Source organism: Pogona vitticeps, chromosome 1 (assembly GCF_051106095.1).
Source record: "Pogona vitticeps strain Pit_001003342236 chromosome 1, PviZW2.1, whole genome shotgun sequence".
In the NCBI taxonomy this organism is placed as follows: domain Eukaryota; kingdom Metazoa; phylum Chordata; class Lepidosauria; order Squamata; family Agamidae; genus Pogona; species Pogona vitticeps.
Window position 1 is genome coordinate 118,890,729 of NC_135783.1, and position 21,328 is coordinate 118,912,056.

The following is a 21,328-nucleotide window of genomic DNA, read 5'->3' on the forward strand; positions in this document are numbered from 1 at the left end:
CCCTAATGAGATCACGTTGCTCTGAAACCACACCTGGCAGAGCTGAAAAGCCACCTCCTAGAGATTCTTTCCTGAGGCACATGCTAGTTATTGCATCTTTCCTAGTGTGCTTGCTGGAATCCTTTTCTGTGATATACAGTACCCGGAGGCTCCTAAGGCCTTTGCACCCATTCCTGCACCCTTGTTACTGCCTACTGAGATTATTAGACTTCAGTCTAGATAGGTGGGGTATACGATAGATAGATAGATAGATAGATAGATAGATAGATAGATAGATAGATAGATAGATAGATAGATAGATAGATAGATAGATAGATAGATAGATAGATAGATAGATAGATAGATAGATAGATAGATAGACAGACAGATAGATAGACAGACAGATAGATAGATAGATAGATAGATAGATAGATAGATAGATAGATAGATAGATAGATAGATAGATAGATAGATAGATAGATAGATAGATAGATAGATAGATAGATAAAAGGACAAAGGATGCAGAGGATCATTATCCTAGCTGGATTTGGGGACAAAATGTTGTGTATTGTTCTATAGTTGTGTGCATTAAGAGAAGATGGACACTAAGACACCAAAATTAATAAAAAATGAATAGCATACCCCTAGATGTTGAACTTGGCCCTGGTGTGATCCCAAGGGTGATATGCAACTTCTAGACTTTCCCAGCCTGTAAAAATTCGCAGTGCTGTCATAAAGTAACTGCTTGCATATCTCTCTGTGTGTGTTCATGCATGACAGGCATATGTATGGAGGAGAAATTTTATGAGGAAGACAGAGAATGTTTGAGCTAATTCAACCTCTGATTCAAAAAAGTAAACTTGAGTCAGATGACTTAGAGCATATACTCCTTTCTATTAGAGTCTCTACCAAAGAAGCTGAAGTCTAAATTACCATCTTAAAAGTTTAATTTATTTTTGCTAGCCAAGCAATTGACCATGTTTTATGGAGCCCACCCTTCAACTGAGAAGTAGAAAATGCTGAGAGAGGCACTGAGGAAAGGAAAGGGAAACAGATGAAATTAAATGTAGTTATCTGGTGGAAGATATATTTAAGTGGGCTGAAATAATGTTGATGCACCATTAATTGCTTATAACTATTTTCCTTAGGAAAAAAATAAACCCTTTTAAACTTCCCCCAGCTATGGAATGCATACCCTTGGTCTTTACTCACAATCATCTCTTGCTCTTTTCCTATCAGGAAAAGACCTTGCTACACAGGTAGGCTTTTGATGGGAAGCTGTATATATGTATGTGTGCCTAGTGATCATATGTGGTATCTTTTAAGTCTTTCTAAATGGCAGTTTTTACTATTGCTATCTGTTTTTATGAAACTGTATATCCTATTAAGTGTTGTATTATTTGAACTCATTGTGAACAACCTTGTATTTAATACCAGTGAGGTATGTTGAATGAATGAATGAATGAATGAATGAATGAATTTGAAAAGTGATTGCACTATCAAATATTTGAAAGGTAGTTGTACAGTGAAGAGGCAGGATCTGCTCTTGATCATCTCAGAGAGCAGGACAAGTAATAATGGGCTCATGCTACAGGAAGCCAGAAAAACTCAACTGTAAGAGCAGTAGGACAATGGAACCAATTACCCTGGGAGATGGTGAACACTCTTAACACTGGAGACATTCATGAGAAAATTGGACGACCATCTGTCATATCTCTTTTGATTTGGATTCCTGCACTTCGTAGGGAGTTGGACTTCATGGCCTTATGGCCCCTTTCAACTCAATTATTCTATTATTCTATGATAAATAAATATGCAGTGTTCTGACTCCCATATTTTTGTGGTGTAAGCCGCCTAGAGTGGTCAAAATTGGCCAGATAGGTGGGGTATAAATGGAATAAATAAATAAATAACTATTAACCCAGAATGTATGTATTAGAATAACTTACGGTAAGTTAAAACAAAAATCTCCTCTTTCCTACTTGTTCAGGAAGAATCAGGAAAAGGCCATGTAGTCCCCAAAACAATACAAATGCAGGAACAGGTGATACCTTTATCGAACCACTAAAGAAACAAAACAAAAACAAAAACAAAACCCAAAGAGCTTTCGACGATAATGCATCTTCTTCAGGCTGTGTACCAAGATCTTATGGGTGATTCCTATATGTGTGAAAGTTCATTGGCTCCATCAACAGGTAAAGTTTGGCTGCCATCTTAGGCTGCCAACTCATTTTAAGTGTCACACAAAGACAATGAATTGTGGCCATTCTATTTCATATTGTTGACTTCTACTGCTGAAGAGTGGTAGAAGATCTCATGGGATTTTCTGTTTCAGCTAGAAGTGGATCAGCCTTGGATACTATGCATGTTGACTTTGAAAAGGGGAATTTTTATTGCGTCTCAGGTATCATAACATCTTAACATAAAATCTGCACAACTTTTCTTTAATTGCAAGGGATTTTAAGCACCTGTTCCCATGAAACTCTAGCTCTTGGGCATCATATTCAAATCACTTTATAAACATACTGGGGTGATAAATCTAAACTACTTATTAGTCATTCTTATTCTCTTCTCTTCAAAACTTTACGTTTTCCTCAGCATACCAGGATATATAATTCAAAACTCATTTCAAATTGGGATGGAAGCAAACGCATAGTCAACTGTTTTAGCATTTAAATGCCAAAGAAGAGTGGTGATGGCAGAGGAATACAATATTATATTTCCACGTAGTTCAGTACCTGTGGATCCATGTGCCTGCCTGATATGAAGCTTTACAAGGCCTTCCTTATTGTCTCAAGTCTGTTTATTATAATATGTACTTGCATAAGGGGGAAAATCTGTAGAGTCCATTATCGTTGGCCGCTTTCCGGTACATCTGAAGATAAAATTTGATTTTTAAAATGGCAATTCATTTTGTTCTTGTGAGCATTATGATGATGATGTCATAAACAAAGCATTGCAGTTTCAGGGTGGAAATAAGCTGTTGCAGCAGATGGACTCTTGAGAAGTAAAATTTCTTTTTCCATGCAAATGATCTTCATAATAAAAGAACAATAGGATTGGAAAATACAGAAAATGTAGAACATATAAACATCATTTCTTATAAACAGAGGGTTTTCCAATGTCAGCTACTCTGTAAATTGACTAAAATAAAGTGCCCTTGGAGAGAAACTGTACGACTGAATGTAATTACTGATCAACTAAACACAATCTGAATATGTACATTAAAACAATTCAATTCTTCCAAAAACAAACAAACGAAAAAACAACAACCCCCCCCAAACCCACCAGTTTACAAATGTGGGATATTGTGCTTCTATATCAATGACTGAAAATGTCAGGGAATTGCCTGATGTTGCAGAACAATATAATAGTTGTGTTGCCAGCAGGAAAAAGGATGGCAAGCTTTGCATAGCAAGGGGCAGCCTGAATGTAGATGACAGTAGTCAATATGGTCTACAGGATACCCTCTTATGTAATTTAACTGGGCATCAATATTCTAGGATTTAGGAAATAGATGATGCAGTTTTTGTTAAAAAGGGCCCTGAGCAACAAAAGCCACAATACAGAGGGAGTTATATATACGAAACAAATTCTTGATCAAGATTATATATGAGGATATTCATTCCTATCTTCCCTGGAGAATTGATAGGAGTGGACATTTATACATTGATCTACATCTGATGCAATAGTTACTGAATCTTGATTCACTTGTGGTAGCCTCCTTAGGAAGCTGTCTAAGGTCAGGTAAGAAGATTACTTTTTCCCACCTGGCAGAGTACTGCATACTCTGACTGACAACAGCTGTCCAAAATCTCAAGCAAGATAAATTCCCCCCATCACCCTTGGAGATCAAGGATTGGACTCAAATAACCCTATGGAACAGCCTTCCAACAGAGATCCTCCTGTCACCCTCGCTGGATGATTTTAAGAGCCATTTAAAGACTTAGCTCTTTAGGCAGGCCTTCCTTTCTGTCAATTCTTTAATGCTATCTTCTTGTTTTCTATCATTCCTCATCTTGAATACACTATATTATTGATTCAATTGTTTAATGTTCATGATGTTTTTATGATATTTTATGATATTTATGATATTTGTAAGCCGCTCCAAGGAGACGCTGTCTAGGGGGGTGGGTTAGAAATCTAATGGATGGATGGATGGATGGATGGATGGATGGATGGATGGATGGATGGATGGATGGATGGATGGATGGATGGATGGATGGATGGATGGATGGATGGATGGATGGATGGATGGATGGATGGATGGATAGTGGCTCCTTCCAACACATCTCTCTCACACATAGAATCATAGAATTGCCATAGGGTTGGAAGGGACCTTGGATGTCTTCCAGTCCAACCCCTGCCCAAGGCAGGAGACCTCATACAGCCCGGACCTCATACCATACATGCTGGTCTTTTTTGCCTGATTCATTCAGATGTCTTCCTTACATCATGATAGTTCTGTTGCTTATTTTGTGGCATCAGCAGCAATCACTGTGAGTGTCATCAGCTGCAAATCATCCACATCTACCCACACTATTACTGAAACACCAGTAAAAGAGGGGTATTGTTCAGATTTTGCTAAAATCCCATATTGATTGCACTGAAGAGGCTCTGGTGCCAACTGAGCAGAAAACATTCAGAAGAAGTATGACATTACATGCAACACATTTATCTTAAATTGTACATGTTTCTTGCCTATGTGTAAAATGCCACTTCCATATCAAATTTCTCCCTCATCCCCAATAAACAAACAGAAGGGGAAAGGAAATCATTTCCCCTGCATGAGGACAGTTTTACGCCACAAACTGCTGCACCTATCCTTCTGAAACATTGTATATTTCTTAACTAAGGTCATTTCTATACTATTCTATTTTCATAACCAAAACAACAAATACAGTACCAGAATGAGCTCCTGTGGTGTGTGTGGATGCTTCATGCTATAAAGGCTAGTCTTGCCATAAGCCATCCTGCATGTATGCATTTGAGGCTCAGCAAGACTGACCCTAAGACAGGCGTCAAGCTGTTTTGCCACGAAATCAAAATCTATTGTCTGTCTCCTTAAAAATAAATAAAAATAAATAAATAAATAAATAAATAAATAAATAAATAAATAAATAAATAAATAAATAAATAATAAAAATACATACATACATACATACATACATACATACATACATACATACATACATACATTTATTTCAAGGCTTGTAGCACAGTGCCTCTGCACCGATTTGTCTAATGTTTGGCAGGTGTATTAAGAATTACAATGTCTGCACGTTTTATCCAGTTCTGATAAATGAAAATTATTTGGTTGATTTCTAATGACAGTCAATGAATAGCACAATAGTTTGGATGCCTAAAACAATATACAAATTCTGGCCCTAGTGCTTTGCCTCTGAATTCACTAGAGGTGAATTGGTCTGTTACTAGGTCACCATCTGTTGTCTGAACCAGATCCTGTGGTCAGTGCACACTCCTACTCTCTCTCTCTCTCTCTCTCTCTCTCTCTCTCTCGTGTGTGTGTGTGTGTGTGTGTGTGTGTGTGTGTGTGTGTGTGTGTGTGTGTGTGTGTGCGTGAGAGAGAGAGAGAGAGAGAGAGAGAGAGAGAGAGAGAGAGAGAGAGATGAGGAACTGAAGACATGCAGCAAGCCATTTTAACTACTTTTAACATACATCCCTGTAGGAGGCCAGCATTTGCCACTTGCTGTCTCCTTAAGCCTCACTCCAAATCGTGGCCAGCCCTGAGGACTTGGAGCAAAGGAGAAAGTTCAGCAGTTACAACGATGGACAAGAGTGCTAAATTTGTAGATGAAATATTTTCAGTGTCCAGGGACTACAGGGTCAGATTTTGTGAAATAAACTTGGTCCTATTCTGAATGATGCATGTTATTCTATGCGACTAATCTTGCAGCCAAAATTTCACCTTCTCTTTGCCCTCCAGTAAAATGAATAACAAAGCACATGGCCAAATGCACTCAATTTTAATTTGTGTAATTAATGTGTGAGTACATTAACATATGTCTCAGAATCAAGGCTTTGAAAGATTGTAGCTTATGGATGTCTCTTTTAAAAAATCTGATGAATCTTTTAGGTACTTGCTTAATTTAGGTACTGAACTGCACATCTGGCTTAACTAATGATAGGGACTTCATTCCCCAGATGAATTGCTGGTAGACAAGCAGCTTATGCTATTACTCTAGAAGACTTTCTCTGTAATTGCAATTCCATACAATTTGGTTACTTCCTTGCAAAACCTCTTTTATCCCCACAAGCTTTTATTGATTGTCTCTCAATCAATTGACCACAGCCTTATACAAAGACAGAGATAGTTGACATGCTAATGAGAATTCCTGACCCCTTTGAATTGAATACTTGACCATGTCAATGTGAACATTCAACACATCTACATCTTCATCGCTAGCAGTAATTACAATCAATAAAACAGCCTATTTCTTAATGCACTTTGAAGGACTAAGGCAAGGGAGATGGCTCAGAAGATCAAACCAGGGAGGGAAAGGTGCAAACTGCTTGTGAACTAGAGACAGACACAGGACTGGTCTATCATGGTGACCTCTGGGATCAATTCTCCCCCTCCCCTTCCAACTCACTGCATAATATGGAGATTTTTTTTCCCCCCAAGCAGTTTTAAATCCTCAGTGCAACAATAAACACAGAACGTTTTAAAACCCCTCTAAAAATGCAGCCATAAACAGCAGTTATGTCATAAAACAGATCAATCTTGGAAATCAAATTCAAAACCAATAGAGGGGCAATAAAAGGATTGAGGTGGGGAACAGGAGACTAGCCCAGGATAAGGCACTACTCCAGAATTAGACGTTCACCGAGGGGGGGGCATTTTTCTCTTCGATGTCTGAAAAATCTCCAATGAAGAAAACTGGAGATACCAACATTGTTCACATGGGAGTTCAGGCCATACCTCAGAATGAACTGTGTTTTGCACAATGGGTGCTGAGTTTCCAAATATTTAGTTTTTGCTGGGCTGAAGTCTTTACTCTTCATTTTTGGGCACTTTCAAGGGAGAAATGAAAAGGACATTTAATTCCACTGTGAGTGAGGTGGCATCCTGACAGATCATCATTCACACTGGGCAGGTCTGCCAGGGTAAATGATTGGCCCTCCAGGTGCTCACCATACAGAATTTCTTACAATTCGCTTTGCCAGTTTGCCTGATGGGAATTTCACTAGAACAATTGCCCAGCTCAGCTTTGCCATTGATTAGTACACCACTGTTGACTGAAGGGGTAGCAACTTTTTTTGGAATGCAAGGCTACATAGGCTGGCTCTCCTGGGATGCACAAGTGGGGATTTGAACTTTCAGCCTCTGGCTCCACAGCCAGATACCTAACGCACAGAACTATCCAGGCAGCTTGTAAATTCATAGGCAATGTGAAGACATAGTCTGCTTTATAAACAATAATTTATGTAAATGTCTGGATGTGGCCCATTCTTCTCCCAAAAGTATGAAGCCTTGTTTCTGTTTTGCACTCTATGTAATGTATTGTAGTGTTTTTACTAATTAGAATTGTTTATTTATATTGCTATTGTATTTTATTGTTGTTAGCCGCCTAGAGTGGTCCTCACCGACCAGATAGGCGGGGTATAAATTAAATAAATAATAATAATAATAATTGTACTTAATGCAGATTCCTCTATATCTATATAGTGCATATGTGTAATGCAAAATGCTTGACCCAAACATTGATCTTTCTGTGTTCTAATTTGTAAGACAGGAAGAGATGAAGGCAAGCATCTTCAGACTCTGAACTTTATGAACATTCATATGAACACTCCCTCATCAGTTATATAGTGAATATGGGTAGGTTTAAAACATGTGCAGCACATTGATTTTTCCCCTTCATGTATTCTTTTTCTTCTTTCCTCACCAGGTATTTTAATAGCTTGATGAATAAATATTATATGCTGTCTTCTACCAAATGCTTAATAAGGGGCTAAAGAGTGACTTCTAAGAAGAAATGATGAAGGAATGAATGGCAAATCATATTTTTTAATATGCCAGAAGAAATGGTCTCAATATATTCCACACTTACTACTATTCTTGCAGGAAAAGCATCCAAATTTGTAAATGCAAAAATGAAATCTTCTCTGCTGAGAATTTATAGTCAAACAACAACTCATACCATTGCTCATAAATATATACCACACACTTGGAGGCCTTTTAAAACACATTCTCCTTCTCAAACAATGCAAAAGAGATTTACAATGAAATTCTGTTCATGCCCCTCAGATTTTAAGCCTCACTGAACTAATTGCACCTTACTTCCATTGAAATGGCTATAGGATTGTAGCAGTAATCAGTTTTCTAAAGAAGGCTTGGAGGTCCCATCTATATAAGTGTATGCCTGTATCAGCCTGATATTTAGTGCTTCTTCTGCCCTGGAGCTAAAATTCCAAACCTAGGATGAAAAATGTGATCCTTCATATGCTGCTGAACCTCAGTACCAAGGGACACGGCTGACTATGAGAATGGGGATTGCTGTCTGACAACAGGAGGAAGACTGCACATTCCCCACCGGTTTTCTAAACCATGATCAAAGGAACTTATATGAATGGTTCTGAATCACATCATATTTGGGAAGATGTTTTGTTGATTGCAAATTGCATTAAAAGGAGATATAGTGAACCACGATGGCCTCCGTCATTAGGCAAAGTGAGGTGTTCATTTCAGGTGGCAGACAGGAGACAGCACCAAGTTATTAGGGAAGACCACTATGTGTTAAGGTAAAGGTTTCCCCTTGACAAATTGTCCAGTCATGTCCGACAAACAAACAGGACTGGGGGAACCTGTTTTTGTTTTTTTCAAAAAAGAACTGGCAGCTTAGGGAAGCAGAGGCTTTGCAGAGAGGTGAGTACTGGCACTGCTTGTATGCGTGTGTTTGCACACTCCCCCCACTTTTCCCCTCACACATACAGATCACTCCTTGCTCTCTTTTTTCCCCGGCTATTGCTTCTCCTTCTTCTCTTTCCTCCTGTGTTCTTCCACCTTTGCAGGGTCAGTGTGAGAAGAAATGCAGTCTTGCTACCCAAGACAAAACAATGACAAAAAGAAAATGCAAGAGAGATTTGGAGAAATGTAATAAAATTGAAACGAGTGCTCTTCAGAAACATGGAATAAGAAATAATGCTCAATAAAAGATTACTTCACTAATTATACGAGGTTATTGTATACTGTATGAGATTATGTGTAAGATGATTTAACTAGTATAGCTGAAATTCTGTTGCTTTGTTACACAGGTGGAAGTTAAAAGACAAAACATTCCCTTGCTTTTAGCCAGCAGTTAGCAAGTCCCTGTGGGGATTCTTGAGTGCTGCACCAAGCCAGCCTGTGGGTACATTCCTGAGAATTGCAGTGGTAATTCCTTCACTGTCAGCTAGAAGTGCGTGAATATTACATCTTTTGCTTTCTGCTTGAGTAACAAAGCAGCAGGATTTTGGCCAGGGTGTGAAGTTATTGAGAGATTCCTAGTGTGGTGTAGTGGAGAGAGGGATAGATTAGGACTCTGGAAAACAGGACTCAAATCCACACTTGGCCATGGAAACTCATTAGGGGACTGCAACTGGTAAAACATCTTCTTAAATATCTCACTTACCCTGTTAGTGAAAGCCTTGTTAGGGTCTCTGTAAGCCGGATCAAACTTGATGGCATAGAACACACACATACACACACAAAGTTATTGTATACAAAATCTACTCCTTAAATAGAGTGTGCTTCTCAACATGTGCAAGAGGCGTCTGTTTCTTCAGTAAAGAGCCAAAGGAATGGATGAAGTTCTTTTCCACTTTATATGAATGGGATTTTCAGTTCTGGCCTGGGATTGCTAAAACCCTTCCACTTTTCTTCAAATGGTAGCCTGTCTACTGGTGATGAGCACAAAAGAAGTGGTTGTGTGGTGGCCCAAAATGTTATTGACAGTTTCATTCCTTCACATGCAAAAGTCTCAGGATAAACAAGAGCTAAATGGCAAATGACAATCCTCTCTTAGGGTTGATGATAATGAAATTTCTCAAAAAACGGAAGGATATTTGTTTTTAAATAATGGGATGCTACGAAATCTCCCAGGGCGCATTGTCTCTTCCATTTGAGACTAAGTTTTGTTTGAACAAATATAATCTCTATTAGAGAAGCAATTTCAGTATGGTTGGGGTGGAGGGGAATTTACAGTATTTGCTCTGAATAGCAGAGAAATAAATATCACACAGAGAAAAGTTTCCATATGTTGTCAGTGTTTGTGAAGTAAATGATGCACAGCTTGTTCCTATACATTTTCCCCTGTTGGATCCAAAACTGCTGGATGGCTCAGTAGTTTAGGTTGGAGTTCAATTCCCTTTTTGCCTTCTTGTCAGGGGCTAGATTTCATGATCCATAAGGTTCCTTCCACATCTGCACATCTAAGATTATTATTATTACATGCAGGTAAGTCTGATTTCATTAGCTGTGGCTGCCATGTCAGATTTTCCAAGATGCAATTTCAAAAACTTTGAAGCTCACAGTTCTAATGCTGTGAGTCTCTACATAGTAACCATTAAAATTTTTTCTTAGTTCAAAACTGTACCAAATGAACAGAGGGACATAGGCCATGATAAACATGCAATATTCACTCAGCGTGTTCCCTTAGAATTAAAGTTTGTGGAGTTCAATAGGACACTCCCTAGCAATTATATTTAGGCTTGTCTCTGCATCTCACATTATTAATCTAAATGATGCTGCCAAAGCACTGAGGAAAAGCTTGTCTTTTGTCATGCATGTAAACACATTGCATATTAACATGCATTAAGATGCACAGTTTGTTATTTAATATATTCACAGACACCTGGGGGGGGGGAGAGAAAGAGATGAGGAAAAGAACACACATTTTTGTCATCCTCATCCTTATCACCACCACCACCACCAATCACACCCAAAAAGAAATATGTGGAGGATTTTAGTAATTGTATGAGTGCTTCATGTGTTTGTGTGTTTTTAAATAAATGTATGAGTGAACATTTAAGCATTGGGAAGACGGCAGTTGTACTTCAGCTCTGAGCAATCATGCACAAAAGCACTTCTGACCAGAGCTGTTACCTGAAGAAAGCTGAGATAAAACTAAACACTTCCTCTTTCAAAGGGACTGCAAACATTCAGCTCCTGGTCTGTCCTGAATGCTGGACTGTGGCTAGTGTTTGTTCCAGGTGGAGACTCTCTGTGCTAGAACACACAAGCTTTCTATCAGCTTTAATACCACGGCCTCCCATACAGATACACATTTGTATTCCCCTTGTGTCCAGAAAGGTTGGTCCAGGATGTGTATCTGACCTTCACTGCAAGCTTACACCCAGCAATCATTCCATCATCCAGCAATAATAACCTCACCCTGACATTTGCACAAGTATACACTAATTATATACCCTATTTTCCCATTCATATATTACTTTCTTTCCCCTCCTGGGATTCTAAAACAGTCCATGTTTTTCATTTGCACATCTGAGAGTTTATCACCATCATAAATAACCATCTTTCTCATGGCTCTATTAGAATTCCCAGCTTAGAGATTCATGATCTCTGAATGAAGGAAATGCACACAGTGCATTACTATCAAATAGAATGCTTCACTGAGAGCCACTCCAGATACGATTCTTACACATACCTTGGCTAGAAGATTCTAGCAGCTGGAGTCCAAAACATTAATAATAATAATAATAATAATAATAATAATAATAATAATAATAATAATAATAATAATAATAATAATAATAATAATAATAATAATAATAATAATAATAATAATAATAATAATAATAATAATAATAATAATAATAAATAAAGCTCTGCTACATAAGGAATTACATGGGTAAAGCACAGGTTTCTTGATTCATTGCCTTTCTGCTGAATATGCATTCTATTCCATACATTGCAGGAGTCTGTTGCATGCCCACCACACCGTATCTATGTGGAAGACTGTTACCAGATATGTGCTCAGAGCACATGTTCCAAGACACAGCCATAAGGGATTTTTGAACCACAGTAATAAAGCATCATCCACAGATTTCACTGAGTATCTCATATTCACATAGAGCAATGTCACATGGGCGCTATATTGAACACACACAAATTGAAATGTACACAATGATTACACTGGGTAATAGAAAAATATCAGTAAAGCAGTAGAAATTGCAGACAGATACAAATATTATGGGGAAAGATCAACTTCAGGGAAAGAAAGACACCAAAGAGGAGGATAAAAATGTCATCCTAGCCACACACTCACACAAGATGGGCAAAAGATGAAGAAGAACCAATGTGTGGAGAAAGCATTCACACAGATAAATTCAGGGGTGACAGAAATTACCTCTCCTTAGTTTTGTTAGGCGGTTTTGAAGATGAGAATCATTGGAACTGCAGCTGGAGCAATACAAAGGAATTCTTGAGCAAGGACCTCAAGAGGAAACAAACTAGCAGAGGTCCTAGGCCAGCAACAAATAATTTGGGGGGAGGGGGGGATGGGACAGGTTAACAGCTAAATCCTAGATAAGCAAGGAGGATACAGCATGATTTCAGCTCAGAAATAGTGAAGTCAGTCCAGGGTTCAGACAAAGATGGAGACCGCAAAGAAGTTCACCCCAGAACCCAAAATTATGTCAGTTTCATGCTTTCTTATGGGATTCAATGGGTGACGTGGTGCACCCACCTTGCGAGTCAGGTGTCCACTTAACCTCTCCAGACCTGATCATACTCTTGCACATCCGGATAATCCTATCTGAGGGTCAAGGGTCAATGGAAATATCACAGAACAATGGGATGGCTAGTTTGGCCACGTGACTTACATGAATAGGAAGATGGATAGACTTTATCTAAGAACATGCAGAGCATTCTAGGTTGTTTGCTGTGCCAGACCTTCAGACAATCCTTGCAGTAGGAGCAATGCAAGGTGATTCAATTTGTATTGGCTCTTGATAGGATGTCTATCCTGTGAAATAACTCTTTAGCTGGGGTATTAACGTCCTCTGTATGCATCTTGACAGGACTTATTTAGAGCTACAGTATATCCCTCCCATTTCTTCTCAGTCACTGTTTTCTTTAGTCTATACCAGTGGTTCTTAACCTTTGTTACTCGGATGCTTTTGAACTGCAACTCCCAGAAACCCCAGTCAGGACAGCCGGTGGTGAAGGCTTCTGGGAGTTGCAGTCCAAAACTCCTGAGTAACCCAAGGTTAAGAACCAGTGGTCTATACTACTTCTTGGCCAGATATGTTTTCCACTTAAGACAGCCTGTGGAGTACACACAATGTGCACATACAGCAAAGGTTTTTGGCAAAATAATAAGACTCTGCAAGAGTGTTGTACAAACCTGACCAGTTTTGTAGCAAGACTCTTTATGTATGCGGAAAGCTGCAAATGGTGATCAGAGTTCATAAATGTAATTTATCTACTTGCCATTTTGGGAGCTGCATAGCATTTCATAAAGCCTCAAAGCTCTTTTTGTCCTTCAGCATATTTTCTGGCTGGCTAGCTGACACTACATAATATAGTTATGAACACCAAAAAGATAAAATATAGTCGTTCAGGTATTAGAACACAGGAACACACATAAAGTTCACTTTGAACATTTAAAGGCACTCACTCCTCTGAAATCAACTGGATTTGAAAATACTTGCCTCTCTTTTGAGCCTGTCTTGAAAGTGACTGTATCTCAGTTAAGGGCATCAGAAGCATTTTAGCAGTCAACTTTTATGATGGACTTCAAATTACTCTTGTTATTGACACTGGTTCCTAATGGTAGAACAAAGGCTAAATCTTCTCAGTAGTGTTTAGGTAAAGGTAAAGGTTCCCCTTGACAATTTTTGTCTAGTCGTGTTCGACTCTAGAGGGCGGTGCTCATCCCTGTTTCCAAGCCATAGAGCCAGCGTTGTCTGAAGACAATCTTCCATGGTCATATGGCCAGTGCGACTTAGACACGGAACGCTGTTACCTTCCAACTGAGGTGGTCCCTATTGATCTACTCGCATTTGCATGCTTTTGAACCGCTAGGTTGGTGGGAGCTGGGACAAGCGACGGGCGCTCACTCCGTCACGTGGATTCGATCTTATGACTGCTTGGTCTTCTGACCCTGCAGCACAGGCTTCTGCGGTTTAGCCTGCAGCGCCACCACATCCCAGTAGTGTTTAATGGAAGGCAATTCCTTGAGTCATGGCTGACCTTGTGTTTTTAAAGACAGAGACTCCATGTTCCTCTCCATCCCAAAATGCATTGCCACGTGTAACCAAATACCTGTACATTTACCCCCAGCTTCAATCTGCAACTTCCATCTTCAGTCTGGGTCTCAGCAAAGTCCTGTGATTTCAACATATAGCCAATCTGTTGAGCATAGGACATTCTGGAGAGTGCTCATCCATAGGGTCATCCTAGGTTTGAGCCAATTTGATAGCATGTGAATACAATAGTGAATTTTTCAATACATAGCCAGCTTTCTGGAATTTGTCTCTTTTTGCCTTGACTCCCACCCTGCTATTTTTTAAAATCATCTCACCTGAAGCATTCTTGAGAAGTCCAGACATTGCATTTTTTTGTACGATTTTGTTGGGTCCCAGTAAAGGGGAATCTTGATTTCGTTTTGTTTTCAAGAACCTTAGCTTTTATAGTTTAATCACTTTTCTATAATTCTAGATACCACTGTTTCAATAAGAATGGAAGAAATTCTGTTAGGAATGATTATCAGCCCTTCAGCAGTGGAAAGTTGATCGTAACCCATTTACTTGGAAGCAAGTTCAATAAAAAATAAATGGAAATTACACATAATTGCCCTCAATAAGTTAAGGGCAATATGTTACTTATAAAAATATAGGAAATTTTAACTGTAAATGTTTGTGCAGCACTGAACTGTTTAGATGCTGCAGGCTTACCCTTAGAGCGACATGAAATGGAATGCAAACTGCATCATGAGGAATTAAAGAGAATATGAACAAAATTACCCTCCTGGATAACTTTCATGGAGTCAAGATATGAAAGTGAATGCTTTAGGGGCATTTTTATGAGCCCAATGTTCAAGGAAAGAAGCCATGCTTTTCTCTAGTGATGCAAGTTCATACATCTCTGTGTATAAACAATGTCAGATTGGAAGGATTGTCCAGAGAGGGAGGGAGGGAGAGCAAGTAATTAGACCAGGGGTTTTAAACTCAATTTACCTGGGGGCCGCTAGAGACCAAGTCTGGGTGAGGCTGGGCCGCATCAGACTTTCCGCCAAGCAGAGCAAGAGCCTGAGGAAGCTGCCCAGGAGTTTCCTTAGCCAACAGACAGGTGGGCTGGCTGGCAGGCTGCAGTTCTGGATGGAGGGTGCGAGAGGTGCTGTCTTGGGAGAGAGCCGGCGAGCGAGGCAAAGCTTTTTTTTTACTCTTGACAGCAGAGGATATGTGGGCAGTTTGGGGGGGGCAGACAAGGCGAGGGCCACAAACTATCATCTGGGGGGCCGCAAATGGCCCCTGGGCCGCATGTTTGAGACCCCTGAATTAGACTGTTTTAGCCACATAGCCATTTTTCTGCTTCTGTCTGAAGTCACTAGTGTCATTTGTTGAAGCCCCACTCCACACTTGCATTCAGTCCATGAAGATGATGGTTCTCATCCCCACCTCACCATTTGGTGCTTTACTAACATTTACCGCTTGCAGCTGCATGTTCAGCACATTGTAGGAAAAGGGCGTTGTCAATCCATGGCCTGTCTACATCATTTGGAACTTCAATTATTCAAGCTTCTGTAATGTGTGGAGAGCTCCATGTGCACAACGTACCCATGTACAGTACTTGGCAAGAAGAGGCATTAGCTCCACTGCCTCCTTCCCATACTGCATGTACTCATGGTGGAGCCAAGCAAAAGAAAAACCTATCCTTAGTGAGTTTATTGCTTTACAGTATATTTACTTGTCTCCGGTTTTACTCTCATCAGATGTAGCAGAGTTTTCTTCTTTTTTTACCATTGCTTCTGGCATGCCTGCATGCCTGAAAGGGCAAAAAGACCACTCAAACCTTATGATTGTCAGAGCAGGAATCTGCTTGAGCAGGTGTGCCCTTGGCAGTTGTGTGTGATCCTTATTTCGACTTCAGCAATGGTGATACTCATTCCTTCTGAATAGCAGAATTTAAAATTTGGTTTTGTACCAACGTACAGAATATTAAAGTGGCATGGCCCTTTACGGAAGGTTGGGTTTATGGTCCAATGACAAATGGCATGGCTGAATTACAAGGAAAGCAGTAAAACAGCATAGAGATGCCTGCACAAGGGAGCAATTGTAGCATGCATTTCAAGGACCGACCCACACACCCCGTAGATATTTTCTGACTATAACAATCATTTGGATGGTTTAGATGTATGTATTTACCCATTTATTTATGGATAGTTTCAGTGCATTTCATTCCATATGTTGTGTGATTGATCTGAAGTAAGCCCCAAAGTGTTTTCACATAAGACAAGCAGAACTAAACCAGTAAGCAACAATAAAATCATAAGCAATATATGTAGACTTTATAATATAAAGTCCCATACTGCTTTTCAGCAAACTGTGAGGACGACAAGCAGGAAGGATATACTGTAGCCTGGTTGTCAGTAGGTGATTCCTATTCAGTGGGGGGTAGGAAGAGCCTTGGAATTCTCTATAGATCCAAGACATACAGGAATTATACGTCAAACTTAACCCCTAATACTTGCCAACTCAAATACTACTAGGGTCAGAAAATGCTCTCAAACCCACTCAATGAAAGGTTGTTGTCAGATTTAAATCCTGGTACAGGTTTTAAAATGCTTGTGTAATAATACAAATATTTCAGTGTTATAACAGAGTTTCTGAGATGTTCTCTAGCTTGGAAAATATTTGCCTTTGGGGAGCCCCAGAATATCCCACCTGGCATCCCAAAAACTCTGAGCCAGATACTTGTTTCTTATGAAGGTTGCACCTTGACTAAAAAAAAAAAAAAAAAAAAAAGAATTGGTGATGTGGTTAGCAACTGTGGATGTTGTTGATGCTTGGCATGGAATTTTTCTGAGTGGTAGCTAAGCACATTCCACAATAACCAATGCACATTTTGTTTTTCTTGCTGTAGTTTATCTTGGCTTGTTTGCATGAGCTCAGGTCCTCTTCCCACCTCACCCCATCTCTCTGTGTGTATTGCTGTTTATCATATGCTCCCCAAAAAAGTTTGTTGCAGAATGGCATATAAGAGTCATATATGAAAAGGTTAAAAATACACAAAGCAGTGTGGGCATTCGCCTTTTAACAGTCTAGTGTGCAGTAATTCATATGGAGACAATTACAAAGGAAGGAAATCCTTTTTGAAAATCTAATGGGAATTTAGGGGTGGGCCACAGAAGCATGCATTAAAAAGACATTTACCAGCAAGAAATAGACAGCTGCACTATAGTTTTCACTAGATACAGGGGGGGGGGGGGAACATGTGGAAGGGAAGAGGAATGAAGTCCACATATATCTTTATCACCCGAGTACATTAGAAAGACATTTTACAACACATTTTCTCCCTTCTATACAAATCTGCCACTCATCATTCTCCAATAAATCTCCATGTTCTTGTATGTTGTGTTCCTTCTTGTCACTTCAAAACAATCTAAATCCTATAATGTTAAGCCAGAGGTTATTTCCATTCTCTGGTCCAGTTTTAATAGAGTTTTCCAAATCCATCTTTTCCTCATTTCTATTTTTAAATATCATCACTTATCAACTGTGCTGTTCTATTTTCCATTATGTTTGGTACGTTGTGTACTGCTGCTGAATAGCCATAATGTACTGGTTTTGGACTGCTACAGCCTGCCTCCCTTGGTTACTTGACCAACTAGGGCTGGCAAACGGAATTGTTTCCATTATACAGCTACCGAGGCTTTGTGTAGTGGTAGTTGAATAATTTCAGTTCCTTTTTATATATATACCAATAAAGCCCATTAAAGTGCACTTCAAATAACCCTTATGTTCCAGTAGGGTGTCTCCTAATGTTTCAGCAAAGCAGGACAGTAAGAACCAAACAAAGTTACATTCAGGATTTGAAGTTCAAAACAACCATAGCTCTCCTGAATAAATAAAGGATATAACTGGTTGATATAACTCTCTAGCATTCTATGAGGTTCATTTGAGTCAGTGTTTCTTCTGTCCAGTGCAAATACCTTATTTGTTTTGAATATAGAAGCTTCATTAGGGGACCATTATAAAAAGAGCAATGTGTTAATGTTAGAGCCCAACTACACCAGCATAAATTTTGGGATTTGCTCTGTTTTTAAAATGGGTGAATTCAAACAATTTTTTTTCCTGCCCACATAATGCAAGGGAAAAAATCCACCTAGCCTTTTTGGCTTGCAAATCAGCTTTTTTTTTTTCCATTCCTGGCTAGAAGCTACTACTTTTTTTCTTGCTGAAAGGATTTGAGAGTTTTTTCCCCCTATGTGGATTTGGGTGGTGGCTTTTCTGTTGAGGAGTAGGGGGAAAACAGCAGAAGGAAAAGCGCCAACCAAGAGAAAAAACAGAGGGAAGTGGTGTGTGTGCGAGAGAGAAAGAGTAAGGGGGAAAGGGGAGGATAAAGTGTGTGTGTGCACAGAAACATACACAGAAACAGTGCCAGTATTCACCTCCCTGCAAAGCCTCTGCTCCCCTAAGATGCCACTTATTTTTTTAAAAACAGTCACTGTATCTTGTTTGTTCATTCATTTAATTTTTGTAACAGCTTAAGAACTTAAGAACTCTCTCCTCAGTAAGATAAGCTATGGACCTGATTGGAAGCAAAGCCTTCTTAAGGCAAATGCAAAAAATGGATGATATCTTTATGGACCACTAAAAATCACCACACAAAAAACAAGCTCTCATGGATTGAACACCACTTCATCAAGTTTGTACCAGCATGAAGAACTTCTTAAGGCAATTCCTTTCACCTGCACCACCTACAGGTACTTCAGATGGAACTGCAAGTATAAAGCTTTTCAAATCTTTTTCAAATCCTGTGGCCACTTATATCAGAGAGAACCAAATGCCCAAAACAACTTTTTATTGAGAGAAGTTGAGTTAATTTGCATTTCCCTCACTGTGTAGTCACATCCTTAGAGAAGCCTGCCCTCAGAGAGTTTTCAAGGTATAGTTCCTGAGTATGTTAAATAGCCCATTAAAAAAAGGTAGATTGATAACTAGATAGTGATTTCCAGTACAGTGGTGCCTCGCTTGAGCACCTCGCTGAGCAATGAAATCGCTTAACGAGGTGCTCTGGGCCATCGCTGGAGCATTCGCTCAGCGATGGCCCCTATGGCGATGGCCCCTATGGCGATTTTTCTGCCACAGCGCTGCAAAAATGGCGGCACTATGGCAGAACCTCGCACAGCGGTGAGTTTTCAAGCCATAGGAACGCATTGAACAAAGTTCAATGCGTTTCTATGGCTTTTTTATTTCCGCACAGCGATGTTTCGCTATAGCGAAGGTTAATCCGGAACGGATTAACCTCGCTATGCGAGGCACCACTGTATTATGCAATCTCAGCATGTTCACAAAACTAAAGGGGGGAGGCAAAAGACAAAACTGTGGCACCTCAAAGCCTAACAGGTTTGTTTCAATATGAGAATTTGTGGATCAAAATGTGTCTGATGCTGGAGTTTGACTCATGAAAGCTCACATCAAACCAATTTACTAGTATTTAAGATGCCACAAATATGTTGTCCTTTGCTTTCTTTTCTCTTTTTTCTTCCTCCTCCTTTAATTCTGTCAACATAAGAAGATTGTCTCTTAAGTCAGACAATTATAGATTTGATCCAAATAAGACTGCTACATATACAAGGTTCCGGGCGCAGGACGGGCGTAACGATGCCCTCGAAATGCGCAAGCCGGCTTTGCTCTACTGCCCTGGAGGATGCAAGGCAGCAGGGTCCACGTGACGAAAAGGTGGGGGCTGGCTTTTATTTAAAGAAACACCAGCCCCCAAGGAGTCCTCTGTCACTTTCTGGCAGCACGGAGAGGAAGTGGCAAACAGAGCGATTGAGCAGCGGCAATTTGGAAAAAGAAGCATCTTGGTGGTTTGAGGGAGGGTAGCCCTGAGCTCCCTCCCAGGCTTGCTATTTCTCTTATTTGCTTTCCGTGTGAATTGTGTTAAAGTTAATTGTGTATTGGGTCATTTGGGTTTCCCCCCTTTACTTAAACTCACAAATTAGCTGGGGAGATCGGGTAGATAAGAACGGGCGGGGGAGCCTTGGTGAAACCTTAAAGGGCATTTTTCTGTACATCAGCAACCACCACCACCCCACGGTTAATAACTATCACAATTTATCAGGAATTTTGGGCACCTTTTTTCAGTCTCTGATTTAGCAGCTTAGTCATTCTGTGTGGTTCGAATTGGGGGTAAAGGTGGGTTTTTTTCCCTAAACGGAGGGCTCTCTGTAGTTCATAGATGTATTTGCTGGAAGGGCTTTTTCTTTAACATCGTTACCCCCCCTCGCTTAGCAAGAATAAAGTGCAACTTATCTTGGGTTTTTAGGGGCTCCTGCTGTATCCACGAATTACTGCCCAGTTAACCCAGTGCTGGTCCGTTTTGGGGGGCAAATTTGGGTGTATTCAATAAAAGGGCCCTTCATAATCCAGTGAGGTTAGCAGGCTGCCAGCCGACGTTTGCTCAGCGGGCCCTATTTTGTTTGCTATCCTTAATAATGAGCAACCCCACCCTCCTTGGTTCGTTTTAAAGCAGAAATTACCTGGAGGTTGTTTATTGCTGAAGGCACCAGCTTCTGTTTTTTCTCCTTTCTCCCTCATTGATTGCGAAATCAGCTGTTTTTTAGGGGTAATTTGGTGCCAAACAGCAGGACCCTTATTATTGTTTTATAAGGAAAACGGGCGAATGGAGCTGAGGCTTTAACAGCCAGCACCATTTTGTTTTATCCCTTTTTTTTCCTGCCCTCCTATATCCCGTCCTCCATTTTGTGGGTTAAAAAAAATTACTCCCTTAAAGGGGAAGGAGGGGGAGGTATAGTAAGATTTATGAATAAATAAATGAGCATAAGTTTTTAAATTGAGGATCACAGGATCTGACTAAAAAAATTAAAAAGAGAGAGAGAGAGAGAAAGGAAAAGGGGGGGGGGGAAACAATCGTAATACAGACCGCATTTGGGTAGGTCTATTTGAATTATTTGATTTACATTGGTATTCAAGGGGACTATAAATGTAAGTGTTAGGGGCAATTTTATCAGCAAGGGGGGTATAATGTCAATTCATAGGGCTTAATTGGTTAGAAAAGGGGGTAAGTCTAAAATTTTAATTGACAAAAGTTATTTTGATTCAGTGGATTGTGTAATTCCTCATAATACTACCG

General features: G+C 39.8%; 1 long non-coding RNA gene across 1 annotated transcript in view; it reads right to left on the reverse strand.

Annotated features, from left to right (window-relative positions):
* The window catches only part of LOC144586958 (uncharacterized), a 103,313-nt gene extending 82,443 nt beyond the window's left edge, over nt 1-20,870 (reverse strand). The window contains exon 1 of the long non-coding RNA XR_013542060.1: nt 20,715-20,870. This is a non-coding gene — a long non-coding RNA (uncharacterized LOC144586958). The remainder of the gene's footprint in view (nt 1-20,714) is intronic.
* Between the last annotated feature and the right edge of the window lie 458 nt (nt 20,871-21,328).